Source organism: Anoplophora glabripennis, unplaced genomic scaffold (assembly GCF_000390285.2).
Source record: "Anoplophora glabripennis isolate ALB-LARVAE unplaced genomic scaffold, Agla_2.0 scaffold152, whole genome shotgun sequence".
In the NCBI taxonomy this organism is placed as follows: domain Eukaryota; kingdom Metazoa; phylum Arthropoda; class Insecta; order Coleoptera; family Cerambycidae; genus Anoplophora; species Anoplophora glabripennis.
In genome coordinates this window covers 912,033-929,801 of record NW_019416497.1, presented here as the reverse complement: position 1 = coordinate 929,801, position 17,769 = coordinate 912,033, and the positions used below count along the sequence as shown (strand labels likewise).

The window sequence follows — 17,769 nt, the reverse complement described above, 5'->3', positions numbered from 1 at the left end:
TTCATTTTTGTTACACGCTATATGCTCTTTGAAGGGCATTTTTTATTGTATTATTTTTATGTGCTGGCTGTCCAAGAACAGAACCCTTAGGATCTCTTGAGATGTCCAGCAAGGAACAGGAAAATGTGTCTCAACATTTTAGCAGTTGATGTCACATCTCATAGGTAGGTTAACATAATACTACTAATATTTTCATATTATTTTCTTAATTTTTACGGTAAATTGAATAAATAATAATTACATTATGTTATTATTATGCAATAGAAACTACACAAATTTTCAAAAAAACTCTAGTCAACACAAGGTGTCAAAACAGAAAAACTATAGTTTCTTTAAAAACAGAGGACAGTTNTTAAATCGTCAGTTTTTAAGAAAAACTTTGACACCCCGTATCTCGGAAAACGAATCATTTGCGGACATACGTTTATAAGTAAACTGCCATTATTTTCTCATGTAGAATCACCCCCTGAAATTTGTCGCACTTATTTACTAACACCCTGTATAGGTATCACTGCATCAAATATAGTAAAGCTATTATTAGGTGTTTTTGGGATTTTTTTTTTTTTCAAAAAAATTTGCCTCTATTTTGGAAAGGTGCATTTTCGAATAAATGTTTGTATAAACTTTTTTGTTTATTTTACCTGAGTAATATTCTCTTAAAGTTATGCCTACCCAGGTATTGTTTTTGTATCATACGAGTATGCTTAAGAAAATTGATTAAATTTTTTGCTCTCTTAATCGTCCGTTAATTAAGGGATGATATATTTAAGTTTGATTTAAACCATTTCGGGACAATGTAATATCTAAATATTTGTAAAAATTGTAAAATAATTAAGAAACTAAATCGTAGCAGAGAAGTGTGTAGCTTCTGGATATCAACAAAAGAAAATAAAAGAGTGTAATTAAATAGTGTCTAAAATTTATTTAAAAATTATAACTGGGCAATTTTGACTTACATAGTCATCATTACAGTCGCTTTTATAAATCATGTACAGGGTTATTCAAAATTCAGTACAAAGAATTTAGGGGTATATTTTTGAGGTCAAAATAACACTTTTTTTTTCCTGTAAATGTGGGTCCACAAATGTTTAGTTTTCGATGTACAGAATGTTAAAGTTTTTTATTTTTTTCGATTTTTTTTTGGAATAATTTTCAAACAGATTAGTACGGGTTTTTTTAGGATGCTAAATTTAAATATGTAATTGCCTTTGACGCTGCTTGTAGAGGGTGACACCTATAATGGTACGCTTGAATTAAATTGGCCCTAACTTTTTTACATTTCGTATTAGTACGTTTATTCCCCTATCAATTTTAAGCAAAAGAGGTATACTTGGTCGAAATCACTCGCACCAACCGTTTCCGAGATATTCACTTATGAAGAGTAAAATGCACACCATATTTTCAAATTTTATTGACTATTTACGGTGAAAAATTATAAATTTATTTTCACCATCTAATCAATAATGCAATGATCTTGAATTTTAGCTCTTTACATTTTTTGATACAACTAACAGTTTTCGAGAAAATCACTGCTGACTAGCGGTAATACTACCGTTTAGTATACGGAAAGTATACCATTTTTTCTTAAAATTGATATGCATACTAATACGAAACGTCAATGTACAGGGTAGTAAAAAAGTTAGGACCAATCAAACGTCGCCTTATAGGTGGCGCTCTCTACAAGCAGAGGCAAAAGCAATTACATATTTAAATTTAACACTAAGCATTTGTGGACCCACGATTATAGGAAAAAAAAATCTTATTTTGCCCTCACAAATATGCCCCTAAATACTTTGTACTGAATTTTGAATCACCTTGTACAAAATTTTAAAAAAATAACATATAATCTTACGGCAATAATCAAATGTTATATTGACAAGAGACATTTTTAAATTAACACAAACAATACATTTAAAAAAGACAAAAGACTACTGCACCATAAGAATTTACATACAGTGTGGATCACTTGCTAAGTGCAAAAAATTAGGTTAGATATATTTTTCTTGAAATGTTCGATAAATGACAATTTTTAAGAGATGACAATTTTATACAAGAATGCCAAAATTGAAAATAAAGTAATGTTTTAATGAAAGTGAGATTAGTAAATTTAAATCTTTGAAATTTCAGACATCTTAATATTAATTTCTTAACTTTCTTAACTTATTTATCATGTTTTAAATTTTGGAATCATTGTATAAAATTTTCAACTCAAAAATTTTAAGAAAAATTCAATTAAACTCATTCTCAGCATCCAACGCGTGGTCGACACTGTTAGTTATTATTTAAAAACAAATTTTACAATTTACTATGTCAGCCGAACGCGCTTAGCTATAATTAGTCGAGGAAATAAAGCACTAAAAACGGCCTTATCTCTGAAATCTGTGCAGTAAGATGGATTGTGATGCGGTTTTTTGCATTCGATTCGTTAGAGCGTCCAGAAAGTTTGTGACCTTATGTGATCAATGAGAAATGAAAATTGCATCGGTGCATAAGAAAAATGCATTTTTAAAATTGCATCTTGAAGAGTTAAAATATGAAAAATTGACAACTCGGAAAATATTGACGGAAATGAGTTCAATTTTACTACTCGGGGGTTTTTGGGGTCGCTGAACACGAATATCATGATGCCAACGCTCTCCGAGGTACCTTGTGCACAGGGTGGCCGTTTTCCACGTCGTCTCCTGGAGTTTTGTGGAAATTCGTTATAAACTTAGCCGAAACTCGTTAGCTCGGGGTTTTTGGGGTCGCTCAACACGAATATCATGACGGCAACGGTCTCCGAGGTACCTAGTACGCTAGGGTGGCCGGTTTCAACATCATCTCCTGGAGTTTTGTGGAAATTCATTATAAACTTTGCCGAAACTCGTTACCTCGGGGTTTTTGGGGTCGCTCAACACGAATATCACGACAGCAACGGTCTCCGAGGTATCTAGTGTCCCAGGGTGGCCTGTTTCAACTTCGTCTCCTGGAGTTTTCTGGAAATTCGTTATAAACTTAGCCGAAACTCGTTACCTCGCGGTTTTTGTGGTCGATCAACACGAATATCACGACGGTAACGGTCCTCGAGGTACCTAGTACTCAGGATGGCTGGTTTCTGTGACAACTATTTCATTCTTAATTATTTTTTATTATAAAAATACATTTATTCATTACAAAAAATACGTTTTCTAAAAATAATTTTTTTTATTTAATTTTTTAATTTTTTTATTTAATTTTTTAATTTTCATTATTATCTTCTTCATCTTCTTCATCTAGTGTTTCCACTTCCGAAGAAAATATATCATTTGCAGAATATTTTTCATTATTCGTGCAATTAATGCCTGCACAATTTTTGCACGCTATGCTGCAGTTCAATCTGTGCTTCCTACATCCACACGAAGTTCCGCAATCGGTTTTGCACCCAAGAAAATCATATTCATGATTCTTGGTGGACCGTTGCTGTCGTGATATTCGTGTTGAGCGACCTCAAAAACCCCGAGGTAACGTATTTCGGCCAAGTTTATAACGAATTTCCACAAAACTCCAGGCGACGATGTGGAAACCGGCCACCCTGAGCACTAGGTACCTCCCGGACCGTTGCCGTCGTGATGTTCGTGTTGAGCGACCCCAAAAACCTCGAGGTGACGAGTTTCAGCTAAGTTTATAACGAATTTCCACAAAACTCCAAGAGACGACGTGGAAACCGGCCACCCTGGGGCACTAGGTACCTCGGAGACCGTTGCCGTCGTGATACTCGTGTTGAGCTACCCCAAAAACCCCGAGGTAACGAGTTTTGGTTAAGTTTATAACAAATTTCCACAAAACTCCAGGAGACGACGTTGAAATCGGCGACCCTGGGGCACTAGGTACCTCGGAGACCGTTGCCGTCGCGATATTCGTGTTGAGCGACCTCAAAAACCCCAAGGTAACGAGTTTCGGCTAAGTTTAAAACGAATTTCCACAAAACTCCAGGAGACCTCGTAGAAACCAGCCACTAGGTACTTCGGAGACCGTTGTCGTCATGATATTCGTATTCAGCGACCCCAAAAACCCCACTAGTAGTAAAATTGAACTTATTTCCGTCAATATTTTCCGAGTTATAAATTTTTCATATTTTAACTCTTCAAGATGCAATTTTAAGAATGCATTTTTCTTATGCACCGATGCAATTTTCATTTCCCATTGATCACATAGGGTCACAAACTTTCTGGACGCTCTAACGAATCGAATGCAAAAAACCGCATCACGATCCATCTTACTGTACAGATTTCAGAGGTTCAGTGCTTTATTTCCTCGACTAAATGTTTAAATAAGTTGTATACATTATTTAAACACATATTATTTTCTTTTGTTGAATTATGAAATATTTGAAGGTAAAACGTACAATGTCACAGTCACAAATGTATCGCGAAGCTAATATAGTGACGTTTAATAAGTGTTGACATTTCATTTAGTTGTTATCCTTCTCCTTCTCGAGGGCGTTTGTTAAACGATATCCTTATCGTGCAGTGATTCTGCGGGAAGAATAGATTTAGGATGTGCTTTGAACTTGCACAACCTTATGCAATTACCCACCCAGCCTTGCGCATCCGATACTCTATTTATTCTTCCAGATTAAATAAGGGAAAAGACGGAGCATATTCTTCCATATTTACCCTCAAATTGACATGTATATATAGACCCAGTAAACAAAAAGGAATCAGTGGATCGTAAACCGAGAAAGGTCCACGAACGTGCCGCTTCGCGCATGTCTTGCCACTTCGCCTCTTCCTATCGAACGAGGACCCGCAGTGTGTAGTCTGACGGCGTCGCGACGGTCTACGTCGGGACGCTTTTTGTTCGGTGGGCGTACCGAATGCAATGTTTTTGACAATACTGTTCTCCGTCTCATACGCACCCATTTGCCGCGGTACCGCTATCGCCCTCTAAGAGCTGCTTTGTGCCAAAATTAGATTTTGTTATAGTTCGAATTTTTGACTTTTTTATCGACTTTTTTGACGCGTTTCGTAGCTTATATTTTGAAGTTTAGCAGCTTCTGCGGCCAGAGGTGAGGTATTACATCATTATATACCACTTTATTGCATTGTGGTTAGGTTAAAGTAGATATTGTAGTAATACAGTAACGTATAAAGTAATTTCTAACATTTTTTAACAACACGTAGGTAATAAATAAGTCGATAAAATGAACTTTACTAAATTCGTCAGAAGAAGAAATTTCAATAGATCTATAAACTTGTGTCCATTCATCTTTTTTATTTTATGTAATCGTTGTTCAAATATTTATTATATTAAAAATTGTATGGTATGCAAATGTTGAAAATATCTGTTGAATTTTGGAAAACCAATTATTTATTGATTCTCTACTGACTTTGCCGATGATTAGGTTATTTTAAATGTAAACTTAATTTTAGATATCCAAACATTTACTGAGACTGACATTTCTCATAATTTTTGTTATCGAATACTTGTTATTTACCAATGTTTCGTATACTTTGAATGTGTATCGCATTTATACGGGGCCTACCTTTGACCTTTAGAAATACATATCATGAGTTTGTTTTCTCAAATTCCGTCGTGTGAACTGAATTTTGTTTAACCTTTCTATTTCATTTCTAAAACTTTCGCTGTGCAATAGCAAATAACCGCGGGTGCTATCGCGAGCTGCGACATGCATAGTTGTCAAATCTCATCTTTTTTTATTCGTATACATTTCTTTTAATACCTATCACAAAGAAATTTTACAACAATGAAGACAAAGAGACACCATACCGTCTCTAAATACAAATAAATAACATTGTAAGGTTATATACAGGGTGTCCTCAAATGAATGGGACACAATTACATAAAATAGTGCGATATAGCTAAACTTACCTTAGTCCATTTGTGGATACTGTTTTTCCATTGGATGCAATTGAATATTTTGTGGTTATTCTCCTGCAAGAAGTTTAAATATGTATGCTGGTTTTATTAGAATACACATAGGTACATACATATTTAAATTTTTTATCACAGTACTTAATAAATATGTATGTTTAAATTTACAATTTACAATAGACTTAATTTAATAAGAAATAAATTGTTATTGTCATGGAAACTATATCTAAAGATTATTATTAATAACATAAATTAATTACATTCAGCTGGTTAAACTAAATTCTCAACATGGCTCCCCGTTTAGATTACAGTTCCCTTTACAGAATCGTTGTATGTAATAGGACATGCCAGCTTAGGTTATGAGGTTATATGGGGTTATTGATAAAACCTGACGTAATGGGGTTAAATGGATCATGGATTCGAATTCAGCGACCCCGAAAACATGTGGTAGACTTAGTCTGACCTCCAGACTCGAAAAACATTTTTTGTGGCTGTGTCATCTCTTGGTATTTTTTTTTTGTATATATATTTTTAATCTTTTTGTTTCTTTTATTCATTTATTTATTTTTTATATTTTCATTCACCCCGTGCATTGGAATTTCATCAATATTAGTAATTTTCGAATTTTGACCATTTTGACCAAATTTTGTATAGTATTCGAGAGATGAAAGTAATAAAAGTATTCAGAACCGAAAGAAGGAATTTTGCCCCTTTTTATTTTGAAATTGGCCAAGTCGAATATTTGAAAATTGCCCCAAAAAATTCTGGAAGTATTAGAACTGTTCTTTGACAAATTCTAAGACATTTTTGTTTTCTGAGAAAACTCCCCTTTTTCGAGTAAAATTCTAGTAAAAATCTGATGCCATAATTTTCTGGTTCGACTGCCACTTTCGTTCAAGTGGCTAAATACGCACATTATGGATCTTTTAAGTTCAGAGATTTTATACACAGTTTTTATCGCTTTTATACACATAAGGATAAAATTATATTGAAAATAGGAAAAAATTGCGGTGTTTTTCAACTTGTAAGTCCGTTTTCGGGTCTGAATGACATTTTTTTTAATTATGTGGACACCATCTTAAAAAGCATCTCCAGAAGCTTAACGTCTAGTAGGATTTGTTTCCTCATCCGGATACATTGGTGCCCGTGGTTCAAAAATACTTCCTCGAAAATCCGATTTTGAGTGTTAATGAGTCGATTACAGCGGCGGAGATTCAGCGGAGGAATTATTAAGAGATTTTTTATTTAAAATGATACTTTTTCGAAAGAACATCTGAAAAAAGATGAAAAATGTATTTTTACAGAAATTTCTAATGATACAGATTTCAAAAGTAAAAAATGCCACGAGTTATTGCCTATCGAAACTAAACCGAAAAAAAGTATCTTCCCTTTATTTTAATTGGTATACACTAGGTACCAGTAATTTTTTAAATCAATCCTCAGGACTTTTGATTCGCAGTCCGTGTTATCAGTCATCACATGATTCTTTATTCTGGAAAAATTAACTATTGCAGGTACTAAAATACCACATTTTTTTGGATAAAATGTTTCCACATAAAATTATTGTAGTTGACAATCTAGAGGCCTTTGCATAGGTTTTATTTAATCAGAAATTTTTATTAATTATTTTGAAACACGTTTTCTTTCCAGTACAGTTTTATTGGTTTTTCAATAAGCTTTTCCAGATCGATTTTAAAAGGAAACTTTTTGCTTAATAAATTTTATATCTCATATAATGTTTGAATTTATCGCCATGTTTTAGAAACACTCTGTACATTTCGTTATTTGTTATCTGACAAACACAATAACGGTTAATAACTGTACTGTTTTTATTAATTTCTTACGCCAGTTTTTTTATTATACCCTTAATATGATAATATTGATTTAAAAATTAATGTGGATCTGTTAAAACCCGACCAAGATATAAATTTTAAATGTGTTCCGAATCTCATTTTTTTTCATTGGGGCAACAGTTGTGGAATCATTTCACCAATCCCATCAATCAATCATATGCTGCTACTCATATTTACTATTTAATTTCTGTCAGTATCAGTTATACCAGTTACACAGGAAAACGTACTTAATACTTATTAGTTAGTAGCAGTAGTAGTAGTATAAATCAAACACAAAATGTACACCGAAATTGATAAAAAAATAAGGAGGAGGAGTAACTTTTATAAACCTATAAATATACAGGGTGTTCAAATTAAAACTTTCCACCTGGAAAATATTGGAATTAAAAAAAAACTGAGACATCGATTTTCTTTTCAAGAGGGACACATGATGGCATAAGTTCTGGTTTTGGTTAAAGCTTTTTCAATTCTGCTCACAACGACAAAAAAAATAAATTTGGTTTGGATATGACAATAAAATCATCACTTAAAGAATAAGACAAAATATCAATGAATAAAATAATGTTATTTTATTAAGTGTTCAATTTTGTTTCCCTCCGCTTCCATACAATAATAAAATTTTTGCTCCACTTCCCAACGAACATTTAGAAGAATTTCGGGCGTTATCTGACGTATTATTCAACAATTTCTCGATAAAAAACTCATCACAATTGCTTAAAAAGTGGAAATAATTAGTTTGTTCTACAAGAATAATAACTGTGCACGGCAAGCAGCACATATTTTTAATGATCGTCATTCTGACAAAAACACTTTGCATGGGTACGTCCTGGATTTAGTGTATAAATGGATCGGTTGCAAACGGAAAGTATTAACGTGAACAGGTCGTACGTAATGAGAGTAATCAGCAGTCACATCGCAATGGAACCTAATTTGAGTCTCAGGAAACCTGTAAGTACTTCAGGAATTTCTGTACCTAGCTGCCGCCGAATCTTAAAAATTCATAAGTATCGCCTATACAAAATTAATTTGGTACAAGAAATTAATGAAGACGATCCTGATCGCCGCTTGCAGTTCTGTGAATAAATGAGTGATCCTGCTCGAAGGAGTCCAAATTTTTTTGTACTCAATCTGTTTTTCTGATGAATGTATGTTCCAACTGGATGGTCGAGTCAACCGCTATAATTGCCGTTACTGGAGTGATGAAAATCCACGCATTTTTCATGAATCTCATACGCAGCATCCGAGGAAATTGAATGTTTGGGCCGGCATACTGGGAGACCATCTCATAGGGTCTTTCTTTCTACTGGGAAATCTGGATGGAAACATGTATCTGAATCTACTGAAAACGAATATATACTCGATGTTTGTGGAAAACAACAACGCTTTATGAGAAGAGGATGTGTGGTTTCAGCAGGATGGTGCTCCACCACATTATGCCGTAGCTGTGCGTGATTTTCTTAATCAGAACTTTCCAAATCACTAGATAGGACGCAGAGATTCAATTGAGTGGCGTCCCAGATCGCCAGATCTACTGCCCTTAGGCTTTTTTCTATGGGGACACTTCAAGTCGAAAATTTATGCAAGACGAGCAAACTCACTTGAAGAGCTTCGTCGGCGAATAGTTGAAGAATGTCGTCAGATAACGCTCGAAATGTTTCGAAATGTTCGTTTTGAAAGATAATCAACGTATCTAAGTTTTTTTTTGTTTTTTTTAATTCCGATATTTTCCAGGTGGAAAGTATTAATTGGAACACCCTGTATAGGTACCTTATTTTCATGAAAAAAAATGCGTATCATGGAGTTTTTACAAATTATTAAGGAAAGGTGAACAATGTCTAATTGAAATTCAGAATATATTACCTGTGTTCATTGGAATTTATTCATAATGGTAGATGAGGAATATCCTACATGCTGTCAATGCACTACTGCCGCATGTGCCACGTTCGATTACATCGATTAAATTCCTTCCCAAATCGATGCTGCAGTATTTTAAAATTTAAATTTATTAAAGAGAAAGAGAGAGAAGGTGGAAGTACGAAAGAAGAGCTTAGAAGTAGAGTGATATAAAGAGTATTGTCAGGAATTATTTATTTGTGGTATAATGTTAGTTTTTTCTTTGGGTATTTTTTTGACAGATGGTAAATAGATAAAAATTTAGGTAGAGATCGGAGATATATCTGTCTTTACGATGAGTGTTTTTGAATTGGAAACTTTGCATACATGGATTTTTTTAATGTTCTTTTCGATGAATACGTACCTAATACTTTCGATTATACTGGAAGTTGACGCCAACTGATTTTAAATATAATACTATTATTGCTTATTTGAATTTCGTCTTTATTTTAGGGGGTTNATTTCACCAATCCCATCAATCAATCATATGCTGCTACTCATATTTACTATTTAATTTCTGTCAGTATCAGTTATACCAGTTACACAGGAAAACGTACCTAATACTTATTAGTTAGTAGCAGTAGTAGTAGTATAAATCAAACACAAAATGTACACCGAAATTGATAAAAAAATAAGGAGGAGGAGTAACTTTTATAAACCTATAAATATACAGGGTGTTCAAATTAAAACTTTCCACCTGGAAAATATCGGAATAAAAAAAAAACAAAAAAAACCTGAGACGTCAATTTTCTTTTCAAGGGGGACACATGATGGCATAAGTTTTGGTTTTGGTTAAAGTTTTTTCAATTCTGCTCACAACGACAAAAAAAAAATTAATTTTGGTTTGGATATGACAATAAAATCATCTCTTAAAGAATAAGACAAAATATCAATGAATAAAAGAATGTTATTTTATTAAGTGTTTAATTTTGTTTCCCTCCGCTTCCACACAAGAATAAAATTTTTGCCCCACTTCCCAACGTACATTTAGAAGTATTTCGGGCGTTATCTGACGTATTCTTCAACAATTTCTCGATAAAAAACTTCATACTCTATCAGTTCAACTTGTTTACCTGCTTTAACTTTAAACGATACAATATTGTCTCGTGTTGACTTGTCGAGACAATAATCTCGTAAAATCATCACAAAGTCGATTGAATTCGAATTCGTGAAAATGGTTAATACAATTGCTTAAAAAGTGGAAATAATTAGTTTGTTCTACAAGAATAATAACTATGCCCGGCAAGCAGCACAGATTTTTAATGATCATCATTCTGACAAAAACACTTTGCATGTGTACGTCCTGAATTTAGTGTATAAATGGATCGGTTGCAAACAGAAAGTATTAACGTGAACAGGTCGTACGTAATGAGGGTAATCAGCAGTCAGATCGCAATGGAACCTAATTTGAGTCTCAGGAAACCTGCAAGTACTTCAGGAATTTCTGTACCTAGCTGCCGCCGAATCTTAAAAATTCATAAGTATCACCCATACAAAATTAATTTGGTACAAGAAAGTAATGAAGACGATCCTGATCGCCGCTTGCAGTTCTGTGAATAAACGAGTGATCCTGCTCGAAGGAATCCAATTTTTTTTGTACTCAATCTGTTTTTCTGATGAATGTATGTTCCAACTGGATGATCGAGTGAACCGCTATTATTGCTGTTACTGGAGTGATGAAGATCCACGCATTTTTCATGAAACTCATACGCAGCATCCGAGGAAATTGAATGTTTGGGCCGGCATACTGGGAGACCATCTCATAGGGCCTTTCTTCCTACTGGGAAATCTGGATGGAAACATGTGTCTGAATCTACTGGAAACGAATATATACTCGATGATTGTGGAAAACAACAACGCTTTATGAGAAGAGGATGTGTGGTTTCAGCAGGATGGTGCTCCACCATATTATGCCGTAGCTGTGCGTGATTTTCTTAATCAGAACTTTCCAAATCACTAGATAGGACGCAGAGATTCAATTGAGTGGCGTCCCAGATCGCCAGATCTACTGCCCTTAGGCTTTTTTCTATGGGGACACTTCAAGTCGAAAATTTATGCAAGACGAGCAAACTCACTTGAAGAGCTTCGTCGGCGAATAGTTGAAGAATGTCGTCAGATAACGCTCGAAATGTTTCGAAATGTTCGTTTTGAAAGATAATCAACGTATCTAAGTTTTTTTTTGTTTTTTTTAATTCCGATATTTTCCAGGTGGAAAGTATTAATTGGAACACCCTGTATAGGTACCTTATTTTCATGAAAAAAAATGCGTATCATGGAGTTTTTACAAATTATTAAGGAAAGGTGAACAATGTCTAATTGAAATTCAGAATATATTACCTGTGTTCATTGGAATTTATTCATAATGGTAGATGAGGAATATCCTACATGCTGTCAATGCACTACTGCCGCATGTGCCACGTTCGATTACATCGATTAAATTCCTTCCCAAATCGATGCTGCAGTATTTTAAAATTTAAATTTATTAAAGAGAAAGAGAGAGAAGGTGGAAGTACGAAAGAAGAGCTTAGAAGTAGAGTGATATAAAGAGTATTGTCAGGAATTATTTATTTGTGGTATAATGTTAGTTTTTTCTTTGGGTATTTTTTTGACAGATGGTAAATAGATAAAAATTTAGGTAGAGATCGGAGATATATCTGTCTTTACGATGAGTGTTTTTGAATTGGAAACTTTGCATACATGGATTTTTTTAATGTTCTTTTCGATGAATACGTACCTAATACTTTCGATTATACTGGAAGTTGACGCCAACTGATTTTAAATATAATACTATTATTGCTTATTTGAATTTCGTCTTTATTTTAGGGGGTTTTATTAATTATAGTCTGTTTAGAAATGAAAGAGAGTAATAAAAGCTTATATTATGTATGCAAATCGTAAATAAATGTAGTACTGGTGCTTATATTCAATATTTTTATATTATGTATTATCGGTATAGATGAGGTGTACTTTTAAAAAAACTTTGTGTGACCGGGTTGTACTAAATTGTAGCAGGTAGCTAAAATTTAATCCCCGACAATCCGTCTTTGTCTATGCCGCTTCAATTTCTCGGTCCATTTCTCTTATAAGTAAACAATATAAAAACAGCATTTCAAAATATGAGGCTACTTTAAGCATCATAACCGGATTAAGAGGGTTTTTAGTAGTTCAAATAAAATTATTCAATATTATTATCAAAATATTTATTTAAATTTAATGAATAGACTTTTATTCCACACAAAAATATATGTATTTTGAAAATTCAAATTATGGTGAGTAAATGTAGTGTTGTATAAATGTACAATAAAGAAAATAAAAAAGTAGGTATATTAAAATTTATCCTCTGAATATTCTGATGAATTATCTTCGTCTCCTAGATTGATAACGATAGGTTCCACAGTAACGTCAATTAAATTATCGAGTTCCCACATTTTCTCCTCTTCTTTTTGTACATGATGCATACATCTTTGCCAGTTATCTGCAGTTACTCGTTCCAAGGAATTTTTTATCAAAATCCTTCTCATTCTGAGACAGCGCACATCTTTTTACGCGTTTAGCAGGTACGTAATCTGATAAGCTTGACATTTTACCCAAACAATATTATATCCACTGGCACAATAGTCACTAAACACAAGTCGAATTTTAACTGCACTAGCACGTCTTCGTATATTCAGCTCTAAGACTGGATATGATGTATCCAGTAAAATATACTAATGTACACCCATTACCTGTTAGCATTAGTGTTACCCGATAATTACCTGAAACGAAATATTACCACGCCCATGGCCGGTTCTTATCTCGGGGTTTTATTACTCTCTTTCATTTCCAAACAGACTATAGCATGTTTTACTCTATTTTAAAGGAATGGCATTCAAAATTTTTTTATTTTAGTTTTTTTTTTTTGATAATTGCACAACTCCTACACAAACATAGATTTTGTGTACTTTTGATGCTGAATCCGAATCTGCACCCCAAAAACCGATTTACCGTGTAATTTTTGAACAAAACAGGAAAATATCTCCCAAAATAGAGTGAAATAGTGAGGATTTATTCATTACATTTGTTTATAGATCGGAAGTATTATTTAAGTTTATTTTGGTATCTAATATACCTAATTTGAAAATCAGAAACAGTAGAAAAATAATGCAAATAATTTTAATATCGATTGTAATTTGTATTCAAATAACTTCAATACGATGTAGTGAATAGAAACATTTTTTTTTGATAAATTCGTACGTAATTATACATTAATTATAAAAGTTAATGGTTTATGTTTTGCTTAAAAATAAAAAAGAGAAGAGATTTTGAGACAAATGACCTTCATAGTACTAATGACAATAGTTCGAATTATCGTCAGTATAAATTTGGAATTTTTTTATCAATTAACAAAAAAATTACGACGAGTTAAAGTGAGAGGTATCAATTTTGTAGGCAGGAAACCGTGATTTTTTTAACATTTTCATTAATAACTAAAAAAATGGGATAATGAAATTAATAGTGAGGCTATATAAAGGGTGTCCCAGAATAACGTGTACAACGGAAAACCACAGATTCGGGGACTCAAAATAGGCAGATTTAGGCTAATTCGCCTATATCCAAAATTGTTTCTTTTGGCCGCTAGATGACCTCAAAGTTCGTGAAAATTTTTTGAATTTTGTAAATAACTCGAATACGTATTATTCGATTTCGATTATTTTTTGGGTGTGCACTTTTGCTTTCCGCCTACACATTTTGGTGTTATACAGAGTGTTTTTTAAAACTTACAAGTCCTACAAACTTGATGTATGGTGATAATATCCGTTCATAACATTTTCCTCTTTCGGGCAATAATGACAACTATTTTTTATTCGATAGGTGATGCCATTTGGAAGTTTTTGGGCCTCTTGTAGAATTTTGATTAAATGAGCGGTTTGGGTACAAAAAATATTTTTCAGATGTCTACATTATCTTGCCACCCATATTACAAAACTTAACAGTGCTAGTAGGTACTGATTTTGTAGGTTGACTGTAATTTCAGTTTGATCTTTAAGTCATTGTACCTGCCAATTCTTAATGAGTGTTTACTACGATAAGATATACCACATGTAACTCCGATATGGACATACACACACACATACGATGATTTTTTTACAACATGCCTAATTTTATTGAGATAATTAGTAAAATTAATCAAGAGGCCCAAAAACTTCCAAATCGTAACACCTATCAGATAAAAAATAATTGTTATTATTGCCCAAAAGAGGAAAAAGTTATGAACGGATTATCACCATACATCAATTTTGTAGGAATAGCAAATTTTAAAAAACACTCTGTATAGCACCAAAATGTGTAGATTGAAAGGAAAAGTCCACACCCCAAAAATAATCCAAATCGATTCATACGTATTCGAGTTATTTACAAAATTCAAAAAAAATTCTCGAACTTTGAGGCCATCCAGCGGCCAAACGAAATGATTTCGGATATAGGTGAATTAGCCTAAATTTGCCTATTTTGAGTCCACGAATCTGTGGTCCTTCTTTGTGCACGTTATTCTGGGACACCCTGCATAGTCTAAATTTCAAATTTTTTTGCTAATACGTTTTCTTAATATCGGTTTTCAATTCATGGGTCTATTTCATTTATTTCGATAGTAGTGTATATTAAGGATTTTTTCGTGCTTTTCATGATTACGTTCATTTTCAGACAAAAAGTCTCATGTACTCATGAGTTATTTTAAGTTTAACGAAGCACCTAGTACCTAACAGTATACTGAATTTTCGTTTCGTTTTTTGAAAAAATCAACTCATCAAAGGTGACCTATTTTCCTAGATAGCAATTTATCACCGAATTCCAAATATATCGGATCTTATAATTCACAAAACTATCTTTTTTATATGCAGGGCATGTCATAATTAGCCTACTAAATAAACATCATCACACGTTATCACGTTTAAAAATAAAAAATGTAGTAATGAACACACAACAAAAAAAACTTTTAAATTTCGTGATAAAACTTGGAAAAATCTAGCCAAAAAAAATTACGGTAGTTTTTACTCTATCAGTTCCGACTTGTTTCCACCCAGCTTGTAACCACTTTCTATCTCTCTTGTCGAGAATGAGGTAGTAAAACTCCGAAATTTATGTAATCCTACAAGTTTCAGAGACATTGAATAAAAACCCTTCTCAAAGGCGCACTTTCTAACGCCTTTAGCTCCCTTAGGAAGCATTTTCAGGCCTACATTTATTAGAATTGTTTTCTTACTTTTGAATATAGAACCTAGTGAAGAAGTTTGTCAGGTTAATTAACGGAAATCCGTTTTTTTTTACTTTATTTTAAAAGTACTAATGTCATTCAAATAAATTCAATTTTTTTAACGCTTATCAAAAGAAGTCACAATATAAAAGACATCCTGTATATTTTGTGACAATCATAATCATCCTATCTATATTTTAAAATCAAAATATTGATATTGTTAATTATGAAACCATCCAGTAGAACTTATTTTATTTTATAAGAATTTCTGACAAATAACAAATATTATTTTACTAATACTTTGTTTGAGTTTATAAATTGTCTCAAGGCCGTGGCATTAATTTATCAAATGAGTGGTTTTCAGTACCTGAAATTAATTTTCTTCAAATTACCATGATTCATTTAATTGGTATAGAATTTCTTTCAAAGAAATTTCACGCTTCAGAAAATAAATTTCTTGTAGAATTCATTTAGAAGGCAAACGTGTTCTTTGTGTCTCTATGTGCTTTTTAATATTTAAACGGTTTGCATTGTAAAATATAGATTTTCGATAACAGTTACGATATGTTCGCCTTTCTATAATGGGTACTTACTCTAGAAAATTAATTACGAACAAGGGTTTTCGTCTTTTCCTGTGAATATTGTATTAAATTCACAGGAATAATTTTATTTTAAAGGCAATAAACTAATTTCACAAGGTTTTCTTAAACAAATGGAGTTGTAGGTATACGGGGTGTTTCAGGATTAATTGGTCAAATTTAAAACATAAATTTGGATAATTAAGGAAGGAAATGCTTCGTTTCCGAGATACAAGGTGTTCAAATGTGAAAAAGTACATTTTATAAAATTACTATCAAATTTTATTATAATTAGAGATAAAAATCTGTCAAATTAAGATTCAATAATACTTTACCTGGTATCATTTCCACTAAAATGTCTATTGGGCATTTGATTTACTGATTTCAAAGAAAGAAGATATAATTAATTTAATTTGTTTGAGTTATTATTGCTATAGTATATTTACATTACCGCTATATACTTCAATAAATTTAAAATATCTTGCTTAACAAAAAAGTAGGATTTTTTAATACCTGACTTAAAAATTAAAATTTTGCGTTTTGTTAAAAGTAGCAAAGGGTACTGAAAAATATCTACATCAACAACTTCTTGAGATTTTTTCATGATCACGTCATTTTTGAAATCGTATTATTAATCTTATTATTATAATAATACTGTAAGTTTTTCTTAAATGAGTAGTCTACTATTATTTTAGGTATAATGCAGTGGTTGGAAACGGTAATCTAAGTTAAAAAACTAGTAGTTCGAAAATGCTTGGGTTTCTTTCGAATAAAATAGACGAATTTTTTTTTTAAACACAGTTACAATAAGGAGTGATCGATTTTCAAAGTGACATGTGGCGTTGAATTTATAGGGTCCTTAATAATATTGATTCCATTTATCGCCACCACAGGGACATACCTATTTATATCCGAATTCTGCGGTTTTTATCTTTAATGAAATAATTCAATAGCTTAAATTTCGGTACTCGGTCTATTTTAAAAAAATTGGTTTTATGTCCAAACGACCACGCACCGGCTATATGGGATTTTAGTTCCCCGTCGAATTGATTGCAACCAATTTTTTTCGATATATGAAAGATATGTTATTTCGCACAAGCTATATCACCATACTTGATTATGGTAAACAAGGATATTTGGGGGCGCTGATTACAAATCCAAGGTTAGCTAACCTCCATCATGTCAGATTCAAGGTCATCTCAGGGTCAAATTGTGAATCGACTATTAGAAAAATGTGAATCAGTAGGTATATAGGTTTTGGAGGTCACCGAATACGAATATCGGGTTCGCTTAAGCCTACAATGTCACTTAGTGGTCATTCTAAGTCATTTGAAGGGCAAACTGACAATGATTAAGCGCACCT

At 32.8% G+C, this 17,769-nt stretch overlaps 1 protein-coding gene across 1 annotated transcript in view; it reads left to right on the top strand.

The window, feature by feature from the left end:
- Nucleotides 1-4,835: 4,835 nt before the first annotated feature.
- The window catches only part of LOC108908062, a 146,765-nt gene continuing 133,831 nt past the window's right edge, over nt 4,836-17,769 (top strand). Inside the window, exon 1 of the mRNA XM_018711971.1 lies at nt 4,836-5,026. The gene's annotated coding sequence lies outside the window, so the exon portion shown is untranslated. The remainder of the gene's footprint in view (nt 5,027-17,769) is intronic.